Source organism: Schistocerca americana, chromosome 6 (assembly GCF_021461395.2).
Source record: "Schistocerca americana isolate TAMUIC-IGC-003095 chromosome 6, iqSchAmer2.1, whole genome shotgun sequence".
NCBI lineage: Eukaryota > Metazoa > Arthropoda > Insecta > Orthoptera > Acrididae > Schistocerca > Schistocerca americana.
The window spans coordinates 409,210,369-409,230,991 of NC_060124.1; the positions used below are offsets into that span (position 1 = coordinate 409,210,369).

The 20,623-nt window shown below is 45.0% G+C and overlaps 1 protein-coding gene across 1 annotated transcript in view; it reads right to left on the minus strand.

The window, feature by feature from the left end:
- Nucleotides 1-20,623, minus strand: part of LOC124619866 (protein sly1 homolog) — a 201,829-nt gene that overhangs the window by 179,968 nt on the left and 1,238 nt on the right. The window lies entirely within an intron of this gene.

Consider the following 20,623-nt stretch of genomic DNA (forward strand, 5'->3'; position numbering starts at 1 on the left):
CCATCATACTCCACAAGCCACCTAATGGTGTGTGGCTCAGTGGCCCGATTCAAGTCTCTCAACTGAATGCCATTTGGTGACTCGCATATCCCTAACCTACCGCAGAAACTGTACAGAGGAAAGGGTACCTTCAGTTTAATGTGGAATTTGGACTGTGTCATTCCTAGCAAATTTCACATAACTGAGATATGAAGCTAGGTTAAAGACAGACTGAAGATTCCATAGTCTGACTAGGATTCATTCACATGACCTTTCAGTTTTCAGGCACGTGTACCACTACTAGACCACTAGGCCCAATGATACATGTGTGCTAAGAAACTTGTTCTACACTTTTAGAATTTTGTTTATGGTAAAATTTGTCTTTTAGCTGCTACAGGGTCCATAGCAACCACAAATTTGCTAAACGATAACATTATGCCACATTGGTCTTCATTGTCTGGATAATACTACTATTTGCATTCACTGCTGCACAGTTTCAGTTAGAAATGCTTGAAGAATGTTTTAACTTCAGTCAGTGGAGGCTGATGTTCATAATAGGCAGGGTCTAGATAGTAAGACAATAAACTTAATACTGGCATTGTTCATAACAAATGTTATATAAACTTCATTTTCATATGTATGTCAGAGGAAAAGACTCTTTCATCAGGTTTCTTCCTGTTAATATACCGCAGTACACTGACAAACTGACTTTTGCAAGTAGCATCTGTTGTTTAGTCTGAGTGCACAGAAACAAAAGTGGCAGCATTAACGTATTTAATCAGTTCTTCCATGTAAACTTGATTCATACAATCTAAAAGTTTGTTTTGTATAATATGTGACATATACAGTATTTACAGACAAAAGCAGTATCTAGCTTTTTAAGTGGTCATCTAATACACTGTCAACATTTCCTAGAAGGGATAACAAATCTAAGAAATTACCACAGTTAGCTGACTCCTATTTTTCAATGGGAGCTCTTACTGCTAACTCACGAGTTCCAAAAAACCTTATGCAATCTACTAATAATACATGTATATTCTTGGTAACTAATGCATTGTGTTTCTGATTGGCATTTTATATGTTGAATCAATCTGAGCAACAAAGTTAATGATGCCACACACTTTGTATTTACAAGCGTTTTCTAAATATGGTTCACTTTCCTAATGTTTCTTAATTTGATCACTTAAATCTTTAGAGTCTTATAGCCAAGGCTGTTGTACGTAGTTCTTTAAAACTAAATAACACACAATAGGAACAAAATAACTTTTGTTTCTCTCTACTCACTGTTATCCACAACTTTTTACAGAAAGATGTATTGCTGAAAGTACTGTTCTTGTTAGTATTGACTTAAGACATTTAGAATTCTTTTGTTGATGGGCACCTAACCACTTGATTTCTAGCTTCTGTCTACACTTAATAAATGAAAGGGCATTTTTAGGAATCAATCTAGCTTATTCATTTTAAAATCACTGTAAGAATACTCAAGTTACAACCACACAGCTCCAGAATAATGAATGCTATTGAGAGATTATCACATTGTGTGTGTGTGTGTGTGTGTGTGTGTGTGTGTGTTTGGAGCCGGCTGACCACTTATGAGAAAAACGTGGGTGAGCCTGTCTCCCTTTTAACACATTAACAACATCTCCCTAAAATCTCAGGAAACAAGTTGGACCAATCACAAAATCATAATACTCAAACCACATTCATTTCAATGTCACTTAAAATAGAGGGCAGAACTGCTGGCAAATCTGCCGCTGCTCCCTTGTCTGAAAACTGAACATAGTCTAGTAAAATGTGGTGCACAGTGATCTGTATGCCATGTGCACCACACACTAGAGGGTCCTCTTGCTGGAGGAAGAAGCCATGCATTATTGGGCTGTGGCCTATGTGAAGACGGGTAAGGTGGAACTCATCCCATTACTGTGGCTGAAAGGAAGTACATCGTGGCTCTGTAGTGGGCTTTAGTAGACACAGTCCGTCACTTCCAGCCACTTGTCTTCCCACCGACACATGACTCTGTACCTCAACAGCGAAGTAACAGCATGGAGAAACGATAGCACACTGAAATAACTGACACTCACCACACACCTCCTTGGCTGCTACATCCGCCCTTTCATCTTCCGCAAGACCCATGTACCCTGCTTTCCAGCAGAAATCCATCTCCTTCCTCAGCGACTGTAGGTGGAGAAAGGCATCCTGGATATCCTGGACTACTTTATCTGTCAGGTACCAATGTTTTACAGAGAGCAAAGGGCAATCAGAGAATCAGAACCGACACGGAATTTTGCACTCTAAGCATGCCTCATCTGCTTCAGTGCCCACTAGACTGCACATAGTTCTGCACTGAATACAGTAAAGCTTCCAGGCAGTTGAACCTTGAGGACATGATCAGAGAAAACAAGAGTGCAAACCGAAGCAGTCCAACCCCCCCCCCCCCCCCCCTCCCTGTTTCAAACCACCTATGAAGACAGCTGTAGAATTGTGGTCCTCGGTTAAAATGGAACAAAATTAAGTATTAAAAACATGCAGGAGTGGAATCTCTCCTGTATTGCACAAAATATAAAATCACCCTGGGCATCTGCAGTAACCATAGCGGCAGGCAGTTAAAATCCTGGCTTTGGGTGCTTTACACCAAGTGATTCCAGGCACGCTGCACACGGATCGCAAATGGTACTGTTGCTCATGGATGATTGGAGAAAAGGCGTTCCAGAAGCACACAAGGAACAGTATGGTATGCAAGTGATGCCAGAGAAGCGAGGAACTGATGTGCCATTAGGTGCTGCTGGCGGATGGTGAGTGGTGGCTCCCTAGCCTCAGCACAGAGACTGCGTATGGGGTTGGTCCTTTAAGCACCCATGGCTAGCCTAATCCCCCTCATGTTGATAGCATCAATAATCTTAAAGTAAGATGGCCTCACTGACCAATACACTGTGAATCCATAGTACAGCTATGAACACACAGAAGCCCTATAAAACTGGAGGAGAAGTGCCCTGTCTGCTCCCCAAGACTTGTGGCTAAGGCGCTTTATGATATTCAGTTCAAAATGGCTCTGAGCACTATGGGACTTAACTTCTGAGGTCATCAGCCCCTAGAACTTAGAACTGCTTAAACCTAACTAACCGAAGGACATCACACACATTCATTCCCGAGGCAGGATTCAAACCTGCACCAGTAGCGGTCACGCGGTTCCAGACTGTAGCGCCTAGAACCGTTCGGTCACTTCGGCCGGCTGATATTCAGTGCCTTCAGGTGTGGTAATCATGACAGTTTGCAGCCCAACATAAGGCCCAGAAACCTCAATGAGTCTTTAAAAGGTAGAAGTGTCCCTCATATGCAAATCAAATAAATAAAAAATATGACAAGAATGGTTAACACCCCCCTCCCTCCCCACCCCCACACACAAACACTTATATGCAGAAAACTGAAAACCCTTCTTGTAGTCCATTCTTCTAAATTCCGCACTATAAATTGCAATGGGTCGCTGTTGCAACACCAGAGGACGAACAGAAAACAGCAAAATTGTCCACAAATAAAGAGTACTCTAAGGAGCCCTTACCATAGACGTTATACTGTTTATGGCTATGGTAAAGAGGGTAACACTTAAAACTCTGCCTTAAGAAACACAGTTCTGCCGCTCAAAACAATCTGACAGCACTCTGGACCTAAAAAAAGGAAGGACCACCTGAAAGCCCCAATGATGGGGTTGCTTGAGAATATTGTGTCTCCAAGTTGTGTTATACACCTTGCTGATATGAACGAATATACCGAGACAGTGATGTTTATGTACAAAAGCCTGCTGAACAGCTGCCTCTAGTAGGGTAAGGTTATCGACAGTGGACCACAACCTCCAGAATCCACACTTAAAGTGGCTAAGGAGTTGCCTGGTTTCTAATAACCAGATCAGATGATGGTTAACCACACACTCCAGGGTACTTCCTACACAGCTCATTCAGACTATGCTTCAGTAACTACTGTGACATGTACAGGAGAGGTATGAGAATTGTCTACCTCCAGGAGCTGGGAAAGTTGTCTGTCTGCATATAAGATTAAAACATTCAAGGAGGGTGTCCTTTGGTTGGCTGGTTGGCTAGTTGGTTGGGGGGGAGACCAAACTGCAAGGTGCAAGGCCATTGGTCCCTTGTTCCCAGTAGATCAATTACCCGAGGGAAAGAAGAAAACAAAGAAGACATATGACACAATAACAGGAGAAAGGAAGAACCAGAAGAACGACAGAAGGACAAAACACATTACAATGGACAAAACAGGACAAGAAAACCACAGAAATACGCAAGAAACATGTAGAAGAGATCAAAACAAGAGAACAGATTACCATGGCTGGCTGACCTTGAGAATAGAAAGGAGAAGCCAGCCACTCTGCCAAAACATTAAAACCTCCACCCTAAAAACACTATGGTGGAGGGCACAGAGGGACAAAGGACATGCGCTAAAACTTAGATCAAATGATAAAACACACCCTCGTAAATAAAACATGAAACTAAAGCTGCTGTTGAGGCGTTGTCACTCAACACAGAAGGTAGGGGGCTGGGAAAGTTAAAAGTCCACTGCAGAGTTGGTAAAAGTGGGCACTCCAGCAATACGTGGATGGCCATCATTTCTGAGCCTCAGTGGCACTGAGGTGGGTCCTTGCGACATGTTAGCCACGTATGGTCAATGCAGAGCCGGCAGAGCACTACTGATTTCCTGCGAGAGGACGGCATGGAAGAAATTTGTAGTCTCCTTAATGACACACAGTTTGTTATGCATACTGTTATGCCACTCCATCTCCCAAAGCCGAAAAACCCTGCAGCATAAGACAGAATGCAGGTCAGTTCGGAGACGCCCATATCCGGAAGCGGGTTCTGTGTAGCCTGTTTGGCCAGCTTGTCGACAAGTTCATTGCCTGAGATTCCAATGTATCCTGTGGTCCAAACAAACACCACTGAACGACGGGACCATTCCAGGGCATAGACAGACTCCTGAATGGATGCTACCAAAGTATGGCGAGGGTAACACTGGTTGAAACCTTGTAGGCTGCTCAAGGAGTCAGTACACAGGAGAAATGACTCACCAGGGCATGAGCAGGACGTGCTCAAGAGCACGAGATATGGCCACCAGCTCTGCAATGAAAACACTGCAGCCAACTGGCAAGGAGTGCTGTTCAATATGTCCAAGAGCACACACATAGCCTATGAGACCATCAGCCATCGAGCCATCAGTTTAAACCACTTCATGGCCTGGTACATGTTGAGAATCGAGAGGAAGTGATAGCGAAGAGCCGAAGGGTTACTGGAGTCCTTAGGGCCATGCAAAAGGTCCAGAAAAATCTGCAGCCTAGGTGTACACCATGGAGGTGTACGTGAATGGACCTCCAGGAGAGGTGGTAATGGGAAGAACTCCACTTCAGACAGAAGGGACCGGACGCGAACTGCAATCCTACGCCCTGACCTGGGCCACTGATGTGGGAGATGAACTGCTGTGGTTGGGGAAAGGAGGCAGTAATTCAGACATGCAGGAGAACTACGAACATGTGCAACGTAGCTGGCAAGCAGTTATGCACACCTAACCTTCAATGGAGGGACTCCGGCCTCCACCAGTACACTGGTCACTGGACTCGTTCTAAAAGCTCCCGTCACTAGGCAAAAGCCACAGTGATGCACTGGGTCAAGTAAACGCAACGCTGAGATCACCGTCGAACTGTAAACCAGACTCCTATAGTCACAGTGGGTTTAACAATGGCTCTGTAGAGCTGCAGCAGCATAGAGCGATCTGCACCCCAGTTGGTGTTGCTCAGGCAGTGGAGGCTATTGAGGTGCTGCCAGCCCTTCCGCTTAAGCTGACGAAGGTGAGGTAGCCAAGTCAATCGGGTGTAAAAATCAGTCCTAAGAATTGATATGTCTCCACTACAGTGAGTGGATTGTCATGAAGGAAAAGTGGATTGTCATGAAGATAAAGTTCTGGTTTTGGGTGAACGGTGTGATGCCGACAGAAATGCACGACATTCAACTTTGCAGCTGAAAACTGGAAGCTGCGGGCTAGAGCCCATGACAGCGCCTTGTGAGTGGCTCCCTGTATGCGCTGCTCGGCAACACCAGTACTGGAGGAGCAGCACGAAATGCAGAAGTCATCTGCTTACTGAGAATGTGAGATCAACAGCCTACAGCTGCTGATAGACTGTTAATAGCCATTAAAAATAGAGAGGTACTCAATACAGAGTCCTGCGGAACGCCATTCTCCTGAAAATGGGGGCAACTATGGGAGGCACCAACTTGGACATGGAAAGTACAGAGTGACAGGAAGTTTTGGATAAGAATCGGCAGTGGGCCTTGGAGACCCCACTCATACAATGTGGCAAGGATATGATGTTACCAGGTTGTGTCGTATGCTTTACATAAGTAAAAAAAGACGGCAACCAGATGCTGGCATCTGGAAAAGGCTGTTCAGATGGCAGACTCGAGAGACAGAAGATTATCAGTGCTACAGCGACCCTGGCGGAAGCTGCCCTGGCGTGGAGCCAGCAGGCCATGTGACTCCAGGACCCAACCCAACTGCCGGCACACCATACATTCCAGCAGCTTACAAAGAAAGTTATTGAGGCTGACGGGCCAGTAGCTATTCACATCAAGCAGGTTTTGACTGGGTTTTAGCACCGGAATGATGATGCTCTCCTGCCACTGCGATGGAAAGATGCCATTGCGCCAGATCCGGTTGAAGATGACGAGAAGATGTCGCTTGTAGTCAAGCGAGAGACGTTTAATCATCTGACTGTGGATCTGATGTGGCCCAGGAGCTGTGTTAGGGGCAATGTGCAATGGCACTGAGGAGCTCCCACTCTGTAAGTGGGGCGTTATAAGATTCCTGTGGCGTGTGGTGAATGAGAGGACTTTTCTTTCCATCTGCTGTTTGAGGCTGTGAAAGGTCGGGAGGTGGGGGGGGGGGGGGGGGGGTAGCTCTCTGACACAGAGGCTAGAGCATAGTGCTCAGCAAAGCGCTTGGCAATTGTGTTTGCGTCGGTAGATAACACGCCATTGACGTTAATGACAGGGACACCCGTTTGGGTCTGGTACCCAAAAAGATGTCTGATCTTTGTCCAGACTTGGGAAGGTAACGTAAGGCAGTCAATGGTCAAAATGTACCTCTCCCAACACTCCTGTTTCTGCTGTTTAATAAGCTGGCGAAGGCAGGCACAGAGCCTCTTAACGGCTATTAGGTGCTCTAGGGAAGGGTGTCACTTACGTCGCTGTAGAGCTCACCGATGTTCTTTAGTTGCCTCAGCGACTTCCCCGATGGTTGGGGGAGGGGGGGGGGGGGGGGTGTTCCTCCTGAAGTAGGTTGTGCAGGAGCAACATGGAGGGAAGTGGCACCCACCATCAAGGGGGCAGGTGGAGTCTGACAGCTCTGAGAGCCAACTGTACATGGGGGAACAGAAGATGGTAGAACCATTGTCACCAAGGGGCACACTAAAGAATGAGTGATCACGATTTCCACTGCAGAAATAATCGTTGTAGTGACCTGCTCAAAGACAACATCAATGGCACCATGAGGGGAATATTCAGCAGTGACAGAAGAGGTGAAGGCTTCCCAGTCTGCCTTGTTTAAAAGTCCATTTGGGTAAGCGTCCATGGGCATGATGCCGGGGGAGTGACAGGAAGATGGGGAACTGGTCACTACCTCACAGGTCGTCATGTGCTCTCCAGATGGGAGAAATCCAGGACTGCTAACCGAGAGATCAATGGCCAAATATGTGCCATGGTCCAAACTGATATGTGTGGGGGCACCTGTATTTAAGAGGCAGAGGTTGAGATGTGACAGAAATTTTCGACCTCCCTACCTTGGCCAGTAAGCATGGTGCTATACCACAAGGGATTATGCGCTTTAAAATCTCCCGAAAGTAGGAAAGTTTTAGGGAGTTGATCAATCAGTGCAACCAATACTTTCAGGGGTACTGCACCATCTGGATATATTGCAGACAGTTATTCCTGCATCATCCCTATCCTGACAGCCACAGCTTCAATAGGGGGTTGAAGGGGCACAGGTTCACTACATATTGAGTTCAGGACATAGACACAAACTCCACCTGACACTCTATTACAATCGCTACGGTTCCTGTAATATCCCTTATAGCCGCGGAGGGCAGGTGTCCGCATTGCCGGGAACCATGTTTCCTGGAGGGCAATGCAGGAAGCAGGTGTAAAGCTTAACAGTTCCCATAGCTCAGCCAGGTGGTGGAAAAAACCGCCACAATTCCACTGGAGGATTACGTGATCATGTGACTGGGAAGGCATGAAACACTCAATGAGGCAATCTACGCGCTCAGGATCGCCTGCTGCCACCAGATGAGTACCTGTGTGATTGACATCCATTGTGTCTGAGGGCCCAGCGACATCTAGGTCCTCAGCGGATGCCAGAATCTCCACCTCAACCTCAGACACAGAGCTTGTAGGTAGCGGTGGTGTGGGTGCCACTGCATTGCCTAAGTTCTTGGGGGTCTTTTTCTTTTTAGGTTTCTCTCGCTGCTCCTTAGGTTTTTCCAGCTGGGAGGCCTTCACCAAGTCAGTCTCAGGGATTGAGGAGGACCGGGAAGCCCTAAGGCCAGCTACCTGTGATTGCCTCAGCCACTGGCAGGTGTCAGCTTTGCCACTGGTAGGAACCTGGGAAAGGAGTGACCCAAGGGATCCCTTCCTGGCGAGAGGAGCTGAAGAAGACTTACGTTTCTCTGGCTGAGAAGTGAGGACTGATGTCCCCGATGGTCGGGGGGGGGGGGGGGGGGGGGGGGGGGGGGTTTGTTCCTCCTGAAGTAGGTTGTGCAGGAGCAACATGGAGGGAAGTGGCACCCACCATCAAGGGGGCAGGTGGAGTCTGACGGCTCAGAGCCAACTGTAAATGGGGGAACGGAAGATGGTACAACCGTTGTCATAGCGGCGGCATACGTGACATCATATGCACAGAATGTAGCCTCCATTGTTTTTCTTAGCCTCAGTGTAGGTCAGTCGGTCCAGGGTCTTGTATTCCATTAGTTTTCTTTCTGTATGGAGAATCCTGAAGTCTGGCTAGCAAGGCGAATGGTGCTCCCCACAGTTGGCACAGATGGGAGACAGGGCACAGGGAGTACTGGGATGTGAAGGATGCCCACAATCGTGACAGGTGACGCTGGAAGTACAGCGGGAAAACATATGGCCGAACTTCCAGCATTTAAGGCACCGTATCAGAAGGGGGATATACTGCTTTACGTCACAGTGGTAGACCATTGCCTTGACCATTTTGGGTAATATGTCACCATCGAAGGCCAAGGTGAAGGCACTGGTGGCAACCTAATTATCCCTTGGACCCTGCTGGGTGCGCCGGACGAAAGGGACACCTCGCCACTCTTTGTAATACTGCAAAAGAAGGTCACTGTAAAATATGATACCCTGGACCTTATTTAAGCTCTTATGGGGTGTGATGGAAACAAACATCCCCCAGCTTGTCACAGGCAAGTAGTGTCTGTGACAGGGAGAGGATGCTGTTTTGATTAAGACCAAACCTGACCACATTTTGGACAAGCCCTCTACCTCCCCAAACTTGTCCTCTAAATGCTCCACAAAAAGCTGAGGTTTCATTGACAAGAAAGATTCCCTATCAACTCTTGTACATACGGGGTATTGGGGTGGACAACCTTCGCTGTCATCCTTAGCCTCGTGTTCCTCTCATGGTGTGTCCGTGGTGGTGGTGGTGGTGGTGGTGGTGGTGGGGGTGGTGGTGGTGGTGGGGGACGATTTGGGGTCGTATTTCATAGCACTGAAGTTAGACCTTGATCACTTAGAGACTACTGTTGTTGGACCACCAGCAAGAGATGACGTACTACGCTTCATGGTGTGTCATCTGCCCTGATGCCACCCAGTCCGACCATGGGCCCTCTCCACGGGCACCACCCAGCCACAGCAAAGGCCACCTGACAGGATGCCCATTGCCGGGAGCCTGATGCCCCGGGCTGATGGGCATCTACTCCTTGGCATACATGGGGAGTTAATGGCACAGGCATCTGCAGAGTGATCCCTGTGAGGTCAGGGACTACAACCAACAGGGTACATGGTGGCCCCATCACACGGACTGGCTACCATGCTGGATACCAGGCACAAATGAGCTAAGAAATCTGTTACCATCAACAGCGCAGAAAGCAACAGTGCACAGAGGATGGAGGAAAATGTACCCAGTAGGATGACCTCACCCAACAGCTGGAGAATGAACAGAAGTGCAGATCCATGTCGATGAAAGATGTGGGAGGTCTCAGCACATGATGGACACTATGCACCATGTAAGGGGCCCTTCCCCAATTGGCTCGCTCTTTGGGAAAATTTTGAAAAATGGAGGTCAAACCCAACAGGGGACCATGACATAAAGGCCAAAATGTGTGAGACTCCTTTTAGTCACCTCTTACGAGAGGCAGGAATACCTCGGGCCTATTCTAACCCTTGCACCCGCAGGTGGTGTCCTTTGGTGCTGTCAGCAGATGTCAAAGCATGCGGCACTGGATTTGGTCATGCTGGATGCATTAAAACAAGTCTCAGAAAGTGCCAATTCCAATGGAGAGAGGGCAGTTGTCTGACTCAGAATTGCTGAATCTGAAGTCCAACTTGCCCCTCTCTGCAGTTGCACAGTAGTGGTGAAACGCTCGATCCTGACTGGCATTGGCAGTACTTGCTGCAAAATCCACTGTCGTCATCAGCAATGTCTCCAGGCATTGTTTGGAGACACCCCTGTTTCAGAAGTGCTGCTAATGGTAAATGACTGTGTTTACTGGAAATTCTTTGATGGCTTCCCATACTCTTTTAGAACAAGCAGAATGAGTGACGGAGTCCAGGAATGCACATCAAGGCTTGGTTCTCACAACTCGAAAGGCTGTGATGTTGTCTGCTGCTGGGCAGCATTTAAACCATAGAAGATCTGCATGCCTGTCCTAGATTGCTGAAGGCACTGATCAGTCCACCAAGGTATAGGTCACCTCCTAAGATAACCTGAAGGCTTTGGGATGGATAAGTCAGTGGCACAATGGACCATTTGCTCGATGTGGTTCACCCATTCTGGGCACAGTTGTGGTGTTCAATCACAGCTTGCTGAAAAGCACCCAGTTACCCTCGCTGATCATCCATTTTGGTGGCTACTGTACAAGCACCCAGTTACCCTTGCTGATCATCCATTTTGGTGGCTACTGTTCAAGCAATCATCCTTTCAGTGTGTGGATCCACAATACAAAGTGGTTACTGGACTGAAAGTCATCAGTAGCCTCCCACTGTGCTGAGCCTGCAAGGACTGGTGAGCAGGAAGAGAAGTTGATGACTGAGAACGACCAGTAGCAGCAGAGAAATAAGTGTGATTGCCTGTGATGAGGATGTAAAGCTCCAAGACACTATGAGGTTCTCCACAACTTAACCCCTGGGGCAAGTATAGGTCAAGTCCCGTAATACATTATGGGCATTCAAGTCACCCAGTAGGAGAAACGGGTGGGGGAGTTGTGCGATAAGGCCTGCTGGAGGCTCAGACTCTATTGCTTCCTGTGGAGGTAAATATAGGGAGGAGATAGTGATCTTCTGACCCACATTAATAACAATGGCTACTGCCTGTAAGTCAATAACCAAGGAGAGAACATAAGAATGGTGTGTGTCAACAACAAACACAGCAACCCCTCCCTCGGTTCTTTCCCCAGTCAGGTCATCCTTTTGGTGGAAGGTATAGCTCCATAGCACAGGGGCGTCAGTGGCTTTTAAATGTGGTCTTACCTGTAAACACAAGCACAAGGGGTGTGCCTGGGCCAGGAGTTTCAGTTCCTGTACATGATTTCAAAATTTTAAACAATGCTGAAGCAGCAACTGTTGAAAATTTTCAGGGTAAACGATAACAGCCAAACAGTTACAAGATAGAGATTTATTGAAATCTTTGACCACAGTTTCGGTATATCTAAATATACTTTCATCAGAAGCAAAAATACACTAAAAATCACATCCTGCAGTAGAGATGCATAAAACAATCGTGCCAAAGGCTGTGCAGATACTACTGATGACGCCTTTGGCAGGATTGTGTTATGCATCTCCACTGCAGGATGTGATTTTAGTGTATTTTTGCTTCTTATGAAGGTATATTTATATATACAATACTGAAGGGGAAAATACCTTGGTGCCAGATGCGGCTAAACACATTGAGGAGATACTGTCGTGGAAAAAAAAAAAGAGAGCAAGAAAGAGTTCCCATTCAGTAAAAGGTTCATCATAGAATTCTGCCTGATGATGGGGTAAATCTTAAGTGGGAAGCTTCAGTCAGCTGTTTTTGGAGGAGGAAGGCAGCTGAATAGGAGGCAGATGCCAATGCCATTGCAAAATGGGTTGTGAGGTGTTCCATAAGAACTGATCATCTGTACAAAGGCCACCTGGAAGGGCAAGGACCAGAATGGGAGACTACCACTGACAACCAGAGAGGGTGCAGGGTGTAGCCTACACCTGTGATGAAGCCATGCTGTACTTCAGAACTGGCTGGCACTGAATGACACCCATTGAGTGGGGAACACTAATGTTGGTGGCATGAATTATCTTATCAGACAGATCATGAATGACTTCAACAATACAACCTGACAACGAACGTGTGAACATTACCCAGGAGGTATATAAAGGCCAGTCAACGGGGTAACGTGGGCATCATGAGGTAGGAAGGGAATGAGAGAATCAACGGGAAGTGGTCACTATCACAGAGGTCATCATGTAGCTATCAGTGTAAGGAAGGAATAAGGCCAGGGAAGTGAGTGAAAGAGCAATGGCACACAAAACGCCATAGGCAGCACTAAAATGAGTAGTGGAACTATCATTAAGAAGGCACAGGTTGTGATACACAAAAAACTGGTCAATGAGGAGCCCCTATCAAGACAAAAAAGTACTGCTCCACAAAATATGATGGACATTAAAATCCCCAAGGAGGAGGAAGCGAGGGGGAGATGCTGAAGGAGGGGTATTAGGGCAGCAGGTTTAGGTGGCCTGGCAGGAGGGAGTTAGAGATTCCAAACCATGATTGCAGAGTCGAAGCGGACCCAGACGGCAACTGCTTCCAATGTGACATGAAGGGGGATCCATGTACTAACAACATTCATATGGATCAACATCCAAACTCCACCTAAAGCCATCAAGCGCCAACCCAGTTCCAATAGAAAGCACAAGACCCATGAAGGGTCAGTGGGTGAACATCATTAAACCGAGATTCCTGGAGAATGACACATGGTACCAAGTAACACAAAATAAGGGACTGCAACACCACAAGGTGATGATAGTATCCATTACAGTTCCTGTGAATATCATGCAATGGGGATCCAAATGGGAGGGAAATGTCTGGAGCCAATCACACTGACGAGTCACCAACCATCACCAATGAGGACAAGTTCATATCCATAAATGAAATGTCAGACTCAGGTTGTGAGGGGGCAGATGGCATCTCCAGAAGCGCCGGTGGGGCCTTCTTCTCTTTCACAGGTTGCGGAGGGCAGGCCATACAAACACGCACACGCACACACAAGCAACCACACGAGCAACCACACGCGCACGTGCACAGAGAGAGAGAGAGAGAGACAGAGAGAGAGAGAGAGAGAGAGAGACCAGGCTTCTGCAAGATCTCAAACAACGAGAGAACGAGCAATCTTGCTGCACGTGGGCTGTTAGTCCCGCAGCCAAGTTGCAGTAGCAGGTCTCTGGCCTGGGAGTCACTGGGAGGAGGGATCCCAGGAGGGAGCCCCATCTCTGGAGGGCACCAAAGAAGGATGATGCTTCTCCAGCTGGGGAGGGGGGACCGCAATCAGAGGGGAGGGCATGGGAACTGCAGGGGATGGGACAGGGGAGGGGGAGGGACTAGGGTAAGGAGGAGGGAGAAAAGGCACAAGAGAGGCAAAGTTAGATGTCATCGACACAGGGTGAAGATGGTCATATTTCTGATGAGCCTCAGTGTAGGAAAATGATCAAGGGACGTATGCTCCACTATCTTCTTTTCCTTCTCACAAAGTGGGCGATCTGGTGATTGTAGAGTGTGATGGTTGTGATAATTAACACAAACAGGCAGCGGAATACAAGCACTCCCCTCATGGAGTGGGTGTCCACATTCACTGCACAGCAGTTTCTCCATACTGCGAGAAGATGTGTCCGAAACCCAAACACTGAAAACACCTCATGGGCGGTGGGACATATGGCTTCATGTCACACCAATATACTATAACCTTGGCCTTCTCTGGTAATCTCCCTCAAATGTCAGAATAAAGGCATTGGTATTGATGTAATTATCTCTCCGTGTGACCTTTCGGAACATGCTGCACAAAATGAATGGCCTGTCATTCAAGATTTGCCCAGAGTTCCTCATCAGTTTCAAGGATGAGATCCTCATGAAAAATGACTTCCTGGACCATATTCAAAGACTGGCGAGAAGTAATGGACACTGAAATGTTGCCAAGATGGTCACAAGCACAATGGGCTGCAGACTGGGCAGTAGAAGTAGTTCTGATCAACAGTGAACCCGACCACATCTTACTGAGGAACTCCATTTCACCATACTTGCCTTCAGTATTTTCCACAAAAACTAACAGCATGGTAGCGGTGAAAGTGTCCCTATCAGTCCTAGTGCAGACCACGTGCAAGAGAAAGCATCTGACCCCAAGCCAGCAAGCCTGGCCATACTGCCAGGGTGTAGCCAGGGAAGGGAAGGCCACAGCGTCCTAAGAAGTGGTACTAAATGATCCATTGCCAACCGAAGAGATGACCACAGAAGAAAAGCCAGATTTTTGAAACCTGATGTGTTTCATACTCTAAGCATCCATCCTGATACCATGCACACCCAACAAGGGCTCTTCCTGTAGGGACCAACCAGCCACAGCAAGGGTCGTCTGGCATGGCAAGTGTTGCTGGTAGTTCCAATGCTCCAGAATGACAAGCAACCACTCCTAGGCATAAACAGGGAGGCAACAGTTTAGGTATCAGAAGTGTGATCCCTTTGTTGTCAGGTGTCTCAGCCAGATGGATACATAACAGCCCCATCACACAGACCGACTACACATGCTGGTGACCTAGCAGCTTAGGGGGTTACAGCTAGGCAGGAAGAGTGGGGGAGGAATCTATGCTGTAAAAAAATTCTAGGGAGGAAGTTCTTCCCCAGGTGGCTCACACTATGGAGAGAAAATTTAGAGGGGGGGACCACAAGCATCTAAAAGAAGCAGCCGAGGTGGCCAAAAACTGGAAAGAATACAAGAAACCAGATGGATATCCAGTTTGACATAAGTAACAACAATGAGAGACGAGAAGGAAAGGGTACAGGGGAAGATCGGTGACAGGGTGGGAGGGGCACGGGGAAGGAAATGCAGCCCAGGATGGAAGAGTGGGCCACAGCAGCTCAGGGCTTGGGCCCAGTGTGCACCATGCACAAACTCGTAAAAGAGCCATGAGCCACCTGGCAGAGGGGAGGGGGGAGTAAGGCATTGTGTAGATGTATGGACAGGTATGAGAGTGGCAATGTGACAGACACATCAGGGTTTACTGGGGTGCAGGGAAAGAGGGGTATGCATGAGCTGGTCTGTCCAGCAAGAGGGGAGGTCAAGAAGGGGAAACAGCTTGGTCACATCTCTACAACTGCAGTTTTAAGAGCCAGGAGTAGGGTGGGAGTATGGGCTACCTGACACTAGCCCTCAACATTAGCTGACTGGGGTGGGTAAAAGAAAACAGGTTTGTCACTGTGGAAGGATGCACAAAGGGGAGTGTGAGGGAGCAGTAGTCGCAAGACCTGGCCCCGCTACTGGCAGTTCAGAGTATGGTGGGGCGGGGCCCCTCTGGCCATTAAGGAGTCGCCTCCAACTGCGGCCCAAATTTGTATATTTGATAGTGTTACATTATGTCAGTCACCTTTTCACTCTTTCTGCTAAAGGCCAATGGTTGTTTCATATTTTGTGTTTTAACTATGTTACTCTGCTATGTACTTATGACAATCATTTGAAAATGGTTATGCAGCAGACTGCACAGTACTGAATGCAGACATATAGGGATTTTTTAGTCCATCAGAACATCATTCTAATCTGTACATTCAGAGCAAGATTTCTCTTGTATCACAAATATAATTATGAAAAACTTCAGGAATCTTTTATATGTACTTGGTATGGATGAATGCCTAATGTAATGGTAAAAACTGACATGAAATGAGTAAATTATCCGTGTAACTGATACTGCTCTGAAGAGTACTAATAATTTTCCTGGTAAATGAGGTTTAATATTCACAACAGTGGTATAGGAACCATTGAAAAAACTGATAAGTAGCTGATTACACCTGGCGGAAGACACTTTTCAATAACTGAGAAAGAGCAAGGAGTGAGAGATATTTTATGGAACACTAGGTGGGGATACACCCCAAATGTTGTCAACTGTCTTCAAGCACTCTTTTCTCCTTCCACAAAGAAGACAGAGGCTGTTCTGACTGAAATCTCTCTTAACTACTGTAACATTTTTGCAGATGCTTCTGATGGGCAGACAGATTAAGAATTTCCTGGAGTAACTGGAACAGTGCTAAAATCATTGTCAATGCCTCTGCTTTAGAACTGGCTCCATTTCATACAGGTGTTTCATTTTAGGGCTGCGTATCTCATTTTGCATAAACTACTAATTATCTATACAGTTTGGAGTTACTAATTTTCCAAGTATTTTTCCTTTACTGCCAAGATTACCTCCAGAACTCTTATCACCTGATCGACATCTTCCTCACATGCCAGTCAACATCATATGGTCCAATGCTTTAGCAGTACTCAAAGCTTGAGACAGGACAACTGCAACACACATTCTCCAATATTTCAAACAAAAGTGAGGAATAATTAGTGGCACATAAATGTATATAAAAAATTTTGAAAATCTGCTACTTTTTGACCATTTGCACTTTTTTACAGTACAAATATACATTCTCACAAATATATACACCCATATGCATACTTCTGCAGCTGCATAAGCTTAGCATTTGGGGCCAGTGAGTGAGTGAGTGTGTGCCAGAAAGAGAGAGAAAGCTAACATCATCAACTGAATGATTCGAGACACTGTTATATTCTTTGAAAAGTGACGTAACAATGGCTTCATTGTTTTGTTTACAATATGTATAGTTTTTCTGTGTTCCATGATAATCATTTGTTTTTTAAGTTTGGTTCATATTTCGTTGTAACATTTGTTGGTTTTGCATATCAGAGTACTATATTTTACAGGCTACAGGATGCTTCGGACTGTAAGGTGCATCTTAATTTTTAGGCAATGTTCTTTTTTTTTTTTTTTTTTTTTAAAAAAAAAGAAAACATCATTTTACAATTTTTATTATTAGACTGCAAAGCCAGACTAATAAAAATTCATCGTTTATAAAACCAAACTGACCTTTAAAATCCCTGAAAATCATTATCTGAACTTTCCTCTTCCTCCTCGCTGTTGTTCTCTTCATATACAAGATGATCTTCACTGCCATTGACAGTGTTATTTATGCCACACTTCTTGAAAGATTTAACAATAATGTCTTCTATCACTCTAGGCCATGACTGTTTCACCCACTGATGCACTTGTGTGATTGTAGATCGTTTTAAAGCTCCCTTCAGTGTGAATTCATGTTGGGTTTCATCGATCATCCATTTGTTCCAGTATTCTCTCATACGCACTTTCAATGGTTTATTTATCAAGACATCATGAGGTTGCAATTGTGAAGTATGTTCTCCTGGAATAACAGCAAGTTCTGTATTTCCCTGTCTCAATTTCTCTTTCACAGAATTTTTCAAATGACTGCTAAACTGACACAGAAGAAGAGAACTCTTCTTCAATAAATGATCTTTTCCTCTCTCCAACACTCTGTCAATCTATAATTTCATACCAGTCTCGTCCATCCAACCCTTGTCATGTAAAAGAGCAACAACACCTGGCAGTATTGCAGAAGGTTTTGCACTTGAAAATGGTCATTGGATTAAGTTTAGCACAATCAGCACAACATAAAAGGACAACAGTGCAGTGTATTTTTTCATGTCCACTTGTTTTTATAGTTACATTTTAGCACCTTTCATGGCAACAGTTCCATTACTCAGCACATCAAATGTGAGAGGAGTTTTGTCCATATTCGCTATTTGGCTTAAGTCCACACTCTTTTTCTTTCAATGTTGAATAATAAAGCAATTGTAAAAATAATATTTTCTCTTCACACAGTTGTGGCATTTGCTGAGATATTTTGGTTTTGATTCGCATGCTAAGTCCATGACACTTCACAAAACTGTAGCAGCAACCAACTCCACCCTTAAAGTCTGTTAAATTCCACTGTAGTGCTAGTTTATGAGTATGTTTTTGAACAGCTTTTGTATTAATTCCAATGTCAGTGTTCTTGAATTCCTTTCAATATGCCATCTTCTAGTTTTGGCAACTTGGCATTCAGTTCTCCAATTGCCCCTTTAGTCTACTTCAATTTTTGCAGTTCTTCTTCACTAGCCCACATATCGTGAATGGCTTTTCTGTTGGTTAAGGGCCAAAATGCCGTTCAGCTGCTCTGTTTCCATGTTCTTCTGCATATGCTACTACTTTCAATTTATAGCCTGTATCACACGAATAATTTTATTTTTTTCCATTACAAAACTTGTTACTAACAAGAACATTGTACTGTTACCAACAACACAAATCAGTTTCAATTCAAGTTCACTGGCACTATAGACTGCAATAACACATCACAGGGTTTGTAATGGTGGGGCAGGAGGAAGACAGTGTTAGCAAGCCTCTGAATCCCCACAATTCATGTTCGTCGCATCGGTGCACTGCTGTTTCAGTTAAATCCAGTATTGTTAGATAGAGATAGGTTCCCTGTGGCATTGAATGTGTGGCAATTTTTAAGACTGGCAGGGATTTTAAATCAAACACTGGACATTTGTATATTAATTTCAAGTGTAAGACACACCTGAATTTTGGAGGCAATTTTTTGAAGAAAAAAGTGTGTCATTGTCTATAAAACATGGCAATGGGGAGAAAAACATGTTCCAAATTACTGGCATCATACAGCACATCTCTAGTACTACTGACATTCATTGTGCCAGCTATTGGCTAACAGAACAGATTCAGAGAAAGATGGAAATGTATGTTTCCACATTTCAAACAAGGGACTCTCCAGGTAGGAATATCAGCAGTATGGGAAGAGATAGATCAGTATTTACTACAAAGATGACACTAAGTTGCAGACAGGCACAATTAAAAGACACTTACACATAAGCTTTTGGCCACAGTCTTTGTCAGAAAGAGAGAATCACACACCCCTCATTCACACAAACAATACTGCCCATTGTGGCAGCTCTGGCCAGAATGCCATCACATTCTGGCCTGAGCTGCTGCAGATGATGGTCATGTGCACATGAGGTATGCTTGCTTGCATGAATGAAGGGTGTATGCATCTCTTTTTCTGATGAAGGCTGTGGTCAGAAGCTTGGATTATGTTGCCTACTAGACCTAAATAGTTCTATGGAAGATGGAGATCCACATAAATTAATTTGATTGTTGTGAATCATTTATCTGGGTTATTAGGACCTGCCTCTGATTTTAGAGGCTTTTATATGCACCATGGCACAGCAACAGAAAGAAATGCATTTCAGAAAAAAAAGAAAGAGAGAGAGAGAGAGAGAGAAATTGTTTTTCATTGTATATAAGTGTTGTCTTTCCTGAAGGTACTTGTCTGGAGTGTAGCCTTGTACAGTAGGTAAGTCGGACAAGAAGAGATTATCTAATGATAAGATGAGTAATGGAGAGGTACTGAGTTGAACTGGGGAAAAAAGAAATTATGGCACAAGTTAACTATAAGCAGTCACTGATTGACAGGACATATCTCAAGGTATGAAGAAATTATTGATTTGGTAACCAGGACAAATGTGGAGGATAAAAATTATAAAGGGAGAACAATATTTAGCTACAATAAGTCAGTTCAAATGGGTCAGTACTTAGGCCAAGATGAAGAGACTTGCACAGGATATATAAATGTGGACAGCCACATCCAAAAAACATCTTCAGACTGAAGACCACAACAATGTCCACAGCACTGCTGACATATTATGTCATCCACTAAACCCAGCTAGTGCACCTTTCTGATACATTACACTTATTTATATAGTGGCCACAACTCATCTGTAAATGAGGAGGCTTGTTTCCTTATTTTCGTTTGTTGCTTCAAATAGGAAATTTTCAGTATTATAATATTCTCACGAAATTAATTGTAAATTATCCACTGGTGTTCCAAAGATATACAACTCTTCACTACACTACTAAATGGAAGAGCACCCCCTTCTGCCCTACCCCTCCCAACTGCTCTTAAATTTTGTTTGATAAGTGGCAAATTATAGTGTGGTAGAACACTGTCTACAATTTACCCTTGTTTAAAAACAAATCAAATAAATAATCAGCAAACAATGTGTGCAACTGACATATGGAATAACTAACTAACTAGCTGGATAAAAAAGGCAATATGAATGCAATCCAAACACGAAATTTTCAAATTGTTCCAGAAAATATAAGTTTTACACTGGTCACATGTAGCTATCTACATACATTTAGGCATGTTAGTTTGCAATTCGTTGTGAGGATACATGTCATAGGAATGATTGCACAGTTTTTTTAATTAAATGCGTGTT